Source organism: Puma concolor, chromosome C1, assembly GCF_028749965.1.
Source record: "Puma concolor isolate L17-30 chromosome C1, mPumCon1.1.hap2, whole genome shotgun sequence".
Taxonomy (NCBI): Eukaryota; Metazoa; Chordata; class Mammalia; order Carnivora; family Felidae; genus Puma; species Puma concolor.
Window position 1 is genome coordinate 2,651,740 of NC_141674.1, and position 7,933 is coordinate 2,659,672.

The 7,933-nt window shown below is 48.4% G+C and overlaps 1 long non-coding RNA gene across 1 annotated transcript; it reads right to left on the reverse strand.

Annotated features, from left to right (window-relative positions):
• Positions 1–5,227: 5,227 nt before the first annotated feature.
• LOC147577728 (uncharacterized) lies at positions 5,228–6,396 on the reverse strand. Its single transcript, XR_015254129.1, has 2 exons — positions 6,207–6,396; positions 5,228–5,939 (listed from the first exon to the last, which is right to left on the reverse strand). It is a non-coding gene; the product is annotated as an uncharacterized LOC147577728 (long non-coding RNA).
• Positions 6,397–7,933: the final 1,537 nt, after the last annotated feature.

The window sequence follows — 7,933 nt, forward strand, 5'->3', positions numbered from 1 at the left end:
AGCCCCACAGTGTGCACTGTTCCAGATGTTACATTATAATGGCCTCATTAGGAAGCCTGCCTCTGGTATTAGGCTGTGAGCTCTCTGCTCTTGGGCGCCAGATAAGTCCCGTTCACCACTGAAGTCCCAGCATCCAGCATGGGGTCTGGACAGGAATCCGTAATGGGCATTCAATAGTTACCTGTTGAAAGAATGGGGCCAGTTTCCAACCCTCCACACCATTGTGGCACCACCCACCAGCCTGGGTTATAGCCAAATGGGTGAAGTGCATTTAGAGCTCTGGGCACCTTGTTATCAATTAGTGAGAGCCTGGTGCTGTGCATTTGACCCCTGACACCATAAGCAGCCTACCTGGGCCACGACCAGATGCCACTGTCCCTCCACAAAGCCAGGAGCAACCACTGGCATCAGCAAGGATCATGCTCCAGAGTGAGAGGATGGACAGCTGTCTGGTGGAAGGCAGATAGGAGCCTACCAACCCGGGTCCTACTCCTGGCAGATCAACTCCAGAAAGAGGGCAACGTTTGCCCTACAGATGGGGGGAGAGGGGACTGAAACAAAAATATGAAATGCTCTGTGATTGCTATGTGTGGGTTAGGTGAACATTATTCCCCTTCTGCATGTAAATGTTTTGGGCTTTTTTGGTGAGCTAAAATTCACATAGCATAAAATTAATCATTTTAAAGTGAACAATTCCACATTTAAATAAAACCATGACATTCAGTGAATTCACAATGCTGTCCACCCACTATCTACTTTCCAAAACATTCTTATCACCCCGAAAGGAAACTCATACCCATTAGCGATCACCCCCAGCCTTCCTCTCCCCCCAATCTCTGGCAATCACCAATCTTGTCTCTGTCTCTAAGGACTGACCTGACCTATTCTGGATGTGTTATATACACACATGGCCCTTTGTGACCGGCTGCTTTCATTTAGCATAATGTTTTCAGGCTTGTCACATTGTAGTGTATGTCAGTGTTGAATTTCTTTTATGACTGAGCAATATTCCACGGTACGGACACCCATGTTTCAACTTATTGGTCCACTTGCCCATCAATGGGGTTTGGGTTCTTCCCACCTGTGGCTGTTGTGCAGAGTGCTACAGGTGTTAATTTTATGTTTGCATAAATATGAAGACAAAGTTGCAGCTGGGTCCCACAGAGACACTACCGTCTCTGGGCACACATAAGGAGGAGGAGCAGGGATGTCCTGGATCCCCTTACTCCCTTATCTTGCCAATAGCATCTTTCCTCATTTATTTGACACAATGGCCTGCTGCACTGTATGACATTTCAACAAAGGGGTACCCTCCCTTAAAAGGATGCCTGAAACCCTACTTCTCTCCATCTCTCTTTGTCAGTCAAGGAAGCTGAAACTTTAAGAACAGTGATGTGCCCAAGGTCAACTGATTCTTTAGTGGCAGAGGTGAGACTGATTTTCTGATTATTTCTTGATCTCTGACTTGATATCAGAGATGTCTCCATAAGTTATACCATTTGCACCCTGCTTTAGTGGCTCTGTTCAGCTCCCTTTCCCTAACCAAGACTACTGGGCTAGTCTACAGATGGCCCCAAGACAATTCACATGGATTTTCTGGGAATCCAGATAAGAAACCTAAACCTCACAACAACTGCATGTATGCATCAAATGCCACTGCCCTTTTATTAGTCATAACAATGAAGTCATAACAATGAAAACACAAGTCCCAGCCTGGACAATGTAAGTTTCAAGGTGGGTTCCACCCATTCAATGAGTAGTTTGTGGTTAGAGTTCTTCCACTTATGGCCAGTATGGGAGGTGTTGAGGGACACATTCATCAGAGGTATCCAAATAGAGATGGAAGAACCATCTGCCAGGTATGCTGTGTTGAAGGAAGGGGAGGGGATTTTGCCTGGGCCCCCTCTAAGGAGAGTATTATTATAATTCACATTTTGCAAAAGAGGGAAGTGAGGCACAAAAGTTAAGTGTCTTGCCCAAGGAACATGGAAGAACCAGGATTCAAATCTTTCCACTTCCACAGTCTGCATTCTTCCCTGATAGTTGCTTTTCTTCCACAAACCAAGATTATAATTTTTCCCACACTGTTTTCAAATTTGCTTTTTTATTTAACAAATATATATCATGAACATTTTTCCATATATTTGAATATTCTTCAACAGTATAATTTTTAAAGCTGTATAGCATTTTATTATATAGATATAGTATAATTTATTTTACCAAGCCTCTATTCTTCAACATTCAGGTTGTTTCCAATTTTTCAACTGTTATAAATATTGCTGCGAGAAACATCCCAGTAGATAAATCTTTTTGCTTCTCTGTGGTTATTTCCTTCATGTAAAATCTCAAAAGCAAAGTTGCTGGGTCAGAGACATACCATTTTAAAGCTGCGCACATATTTACAAGGCTTACTGTGAATTCTTATGATCAAAACCATTTGTAAAACCTGTGTGAATTACTGTATCAAACTAGCATTTACTGAACCTGATGTAGTGATAAATTAGGCTTCTGTTTGCATTTGAATTCTGGAAGTGAATGGAGGCAGAAATGATTAGAAAAATATACCTGTGACTAGAAAACAGGAATGTTAATATAAGTCCAATTATTCTTCTTGCTGGCTTGAGCTGATGAATAAGATAATGATGATGGCAATGACGATGATGGTGATGATGGTGATGGTGATGATGATGGTGGTGAGGGTGATAATGGTGATGATGGTGATGATGATGGTGGTGAGACTGATGATGGTGGAGGTGATGGTGGTGATGATGATGGTGGTGAGGGTGATGATGGTGATAATGATGATGATGGTGACAATAGTGGTGATATTAATAAAACCATTTCAGGAGGTTTTAGCAAATGCCACCTATTTATACTCAAAGCTTTATGTATATGTGTGTCTCATTTAATCCTCTCAGAAAACCTACGGGGTCCAGGACCATCACCTTTGGCAGATTGCTAATTATATCCCAGCATCTATTTCCTCCTTTTTCTTTTAGCAGTAGAACTCTGCTGTGGTATTGTGATTTATAATAAGAAACATATACTTGGTCTTCATCCCAGTTCCTGGCACAGAGCTCTTAAAACCCCAGGAATTTCCTAAGTGATGAATGATAAAGGTGTCTTTTGTTATGTTAATGAGGTGGCTTTTGGAAAAGTTCCTAGGTTATCAAAAGATGCTAAGGGAACCAACCATGAGTGGGAAGTTGAAACTTTCCTTCCTACCCCTGCCCTCCTGGGAGGGGAGAGGGGCTACAGGTTGAACTGAACATCAGTGGCCAACAATTGAATCAATCATGCCTATGTCATGAGGCCTCCATAAAAAACCCAAAGTGTTGAGGTTTGGAGAGCTTCCAGGCTGATAAACACATCTGCGTGCCAGGAGGGTGGCACATCTTAGTTCCCCGAGGACAGAAGCTCCTGCTTTGAGGACCCTTTTGGACCTCTGCCCCAAATAGTTTGCCATTTGGCTGTTCATCTGTATCCTTTATAATATTCTCTGTAATAAACTAATAAATGTAAGCAAATGTTTCTCTGAGTTATTTGAGGCACCGTAGAACATTAACCCTTGAGGAAGGGGTCATGGGACCTCTGATTTATAGCCAGTGGGTCAGAGGCACAGGTGACACTCTGGACATGCAATTGGCATGTGAAGTGGGGGACAGTCTCGTGGGACAGAGGCCGTCACCCATGGGGTCTGGTGCTATCTCCAGGGAGTGCAGAACAGAACCAAACTGTAGGACATTCAGCGTGTGTGGCATCACCTGTGCTTCTGACTGACTGGGGATTATTGAGAAGTGTGAAGAAGAACCCCGGTCTCCAAATGAGCCCTTAGAACAGAGCTACCTACCTGAGAATGGTTGTATGAGAAAAAAGGGAACATTTGTCTTGTTGAAATCATTGCGGGTTTGGATCTTCTTGTTAGAGCAGCTGACCTTATTTTATATTTTTAAATTTTTTTTTAATGTTATTTATTTTGGGAGAGAGTGCCAGACAGAGAGGCAGAGAGAATCCCAAGCAGGCTCTGTGCTGTCGGTGCAGAGCCTGATGCAGGGCTCAATCTCACGAACCATGAGATCATGACTTGAGCAGAAATCAAGAGTCGGACGCTTAACCGACTGAGCTGTTGAGGCGCCCCTAGCTGAACCTATCTTAAAGATGAAATAACCAGGACTTGGCAAAGAACCCATAGCTAATAAGATGCGGGACAGGGATTAAATCCAAATAGCCAGACTCCAGAATTTGCCCTCTTGGGATTTCCTCAAACTAGTGCCCTAAACCTACTGATGACAATGAGTCACCCCTGAGAGACAAATCCATAAAAGGGCTGGCCAAACTGTAATGCTTCTGGAACAGTTACCCTGGAAATATCAATGAGGCCTCCTTGGAGAAGAAAACCAGGGACAGATGGTTTGACAGAAAAAGAAAAAAAAAAAAAGGATAAGGCTTGAAGTTCTGGTGCCACAACCTCCTGGGGACATTACCGGGCTCCTCAGAACATCATCAGTTTTCCCTTCTTTAAACAGGTGACAGGAATGCCTACGTTTCAAAACTCGGAGAAGATTAAGATATGATAGGTAAGGATTTAAAGCCAAACCTGACCTGGAGAAATACGTCTTAAATGACGTCTTCTTTTCATGAGTGTTCCTTTTCCATCAAACCACGGGGCTCCCCCTGAAAACTCCCCCTGAGAGAAGCACAGCCCCCGGCACCTGCTGAGGGTGGGTCTCCGAGGCTGGAGCCTGGGGGTCACCCCAGCTTGCACAGGCGGGGAGCCTCATGTCTGGGCCCCACCGCACTCACCAAGTGAGGGGTCTGAGCTGGCCTGAAAACACCGCGGGCTCCCAGCAGCTGGGGTCCCAGAGCTGCCACCTCATGACCATCCTCTGGCCGCTGACAGCCGGAGACGGGCAGATCTCAGGAGCCAGAGATGTGGGAGTCTGCCTGCAGCTTTCACTCTCCAAGACAAGCTCGGCCGCCTTTGAGATCCCACCTCCTCCTGCCAGCCCAGGGCCAAGCCCGGGAATAATGCAGGCGCGCAGTCAAGGCCCTGCCGGCCTCATCAAGGGGTCCGAGGCCCTCAAGACGCTCAGACGCACTCAGGGAATGAGATGTAGAGAAACGAGAGGTGAGGGGGAGGAGAGAAGGCCAAGGGAAGAGGCCATCCTGTTCCCCGATCACTATTTATTATCCGGTGTGAAACAGGAAAATTAAAATGTGGGGCCGCTAGCAGCTTAATTTAATTGAACGCCGAGGAAAAATGAAACTCGGGACAGGGACAGTTAAGGAGCAATTTTAAAGATGACTGAGCGGCAGGAGTTATCTTGAACTCCCATGGGAAGGAGCTGTTCATCTGTGTGAAATCGATGCTCGCGGGCGACCTGGGTGCAAGGAAGGCGCTGAGGCCCGGGGAGTGAGGGGGCAGGTGAAGCTGGTCCATCGTCTCTTGCAAGCAGCTCTCAGGATGCGTAGGAGGGAAACCAGACTTCGGCAAGCTCAAAGGCATGTTCCCAGGAAGGGCAGAATGTTCCCGAGGGCAGGGACAGACGCCAGGAAGTTCTGCTGTGCAGAGCCAACCCGGAGTCAGCTGGCCTGCAGGAGCGACGATAAGGCTGTGGGCGCCAGGGGCAGCGGGTGTGGGTGTGGCCGGGCCAGCCGGCTCATCACAGGTCTGCAGAATTGTTTGAGACCCAGAAAAGAAAAAACAAATGGCTCCAAATGGACAAAGAAAAGTGTAAAGTCGGTATTAATAGTACTTCCAAAGCCAAATTAGGATTCTTCCCCCAGGAAATGTGCAAAGCGAAATGTGGTACTGATGGACGGGAGCTGGGGCAGGGGCAGCGTGGGCCCCGGGGGAGAGACGCAGCTCCTGGACGTGGTGGCCGTAAGCGCACACGTGGTGAATCACGTCAGCCTCTCTGGTGCCCCCTTGTCCTCACCTGCAGGATGGGAATGACGAAAACCACAGGCTATGCTGGGGCTGAGCTGGCCGAGGTTCTGCTTCCGCGTGCGTGCCCGGCGCGGTTGTTGTCAGATGGAAACCCTGGTTTTGGCCCCGGGGATTCCAGAGCCCTTCAGAACTGGCCCCCCTGCACCCACCCCCCCCCCCCCGGGGGGACTGCCCGGCTCCCCTCTGATCTCCTCTGAGGAGTCTCCTGGAAATGATGGCCTTCGACGGTTGGGGCACCACATCCCCGAAAACCTACTTGCAGAACAGATGACGAGCCAACGTGAGGCTTAGTGAGACTCTCCTGTCCTTCGGCGGCCAGGGCATAAAGGGGCCGCGCTCCAGACACGGGCTGCTTCAGGCGTTACTTCGTTCCACGAGGAGACAGAGCCCAGGAAACAGCTACAAAAGGGCCACCAGAAAGCAGAAAAGGCAGTCTCCCCGCCCCCGGCAAACTGTGCAGGGCTAGCTGGGGTTGCAGGGCCCAGACCCGGGGCAGCTCCTGACGGACGGCACACTTCCGCCCGGGACATCGGCAGCAGGCGGGACGTTCAGAAGTTTGAATCTGTTCCTGTGTTTCCTCCATTGGCCCCTTGGGGGGTTTCCATTTCACCTGGAATGAAAACCGAAGGCTTCTGATGCCGCCCTGCTGTGGGAAGGGGGCCTCGTCCCCACCCTCTGTCCTCTGCTCACCAAGAAGCCTTCCCTTTGGCCCTGCCTCAGGACCTTTGCACATACACTCCCTTCCACTTGGAACTGTCTTCCCACAGGACTGTCCCTTTACCCTCTTCAGGTTTTGCTCAGAAGCCCCCTTTACTGGGAAGCCTTCCCTGATAGACACATTTTGAATCTCAACTTCCCCGACCTCAGCTCCTCACCCCTGATTTTTACTTTCCTTTATAGAAGCACTTTTATTTTTTTTTTTTATTTATTTTATTTTTTTAATTTTTTTTTTCAATGTTTATTTATTTTTGGGACAGAGAGAGACAGAGCATGAACGGGGGAGGGGCAGAGAGAGAGGGAGACACAGAATCGGAAACAGGCTCCAGGCTCCGAGCCATCAGCCCAGAGCCTGACGCGGGGCTCGAACTCACGGACCGCGAGATCGTGACCTGGCTGAAGTCGGACGCTTAACCGACTGCGCCACCCAGGCGCCCCTAGAAGCACTTTTAAAACAGATGGTATATTTTAGTTATTTATTCTATTATTGTCTGCCTCCCTGACAGAATGTAAGCTCCGTGAGGGCAAAAGTTTTTCTCTTTCTCTCTCTCTCTTTTTATTTGTTTGTTTGTTTGTTTGTTTATTGTTTATTTAATGTTTGTTCATTTTGAGAGACAGAGAGAGACAGCACGAGTTGGGGAGGGGCAGAGAGAGCAGGGGACACAGAATCCGAAGCAGGCTCCAGGCTCTCAGCGCAGAGCCTGACGCGGGGCTCGAACCCACGAACTGTGAGATCATGGCCTGAGCTGAAGTCGGATGCTTAACTGACTGAGCCTCCCAGGCGCCCCTCTCTCTCTCTCTCTCTCTTTCTCTCTTTTTAAACTTTTATTTTCCCAGAATTTAGGACAGTGCATGGCATATGGTGGTTAATACATACCAGTCGAATGAATAAACACCCTTGAACTTTTGTCCCCAAGACAAATCCTGTTCTTCTAAACACATTGGCAACGAGTGTTCCCCACCTCTGTGGAGAAGGGCCCGTGTTTGGTCCTCAAGACCATCTCTGTGGGTCAGGAATTCCCGCCCAGGAAGGCATCCTTGGAATGTCAGAGAGAGTAGAGCCAGCCAGGTTGGGGGGGAGGGTGGGTGGCAGGGCTGCCATGGAAAAGGCCCTCGAGCTCCAGCCTGGGGTAGACAGGGCACACAGTGGTGCGGGCTTGTGCAGGAAGGAATCTTACCGTCACTGAAGACAAATGCCCAAGCAGGATGGGTCCTCAGGTCCCTGTTCCCATATGGTCCGGAGCTCCTTGGCCACACCGGGCAGGG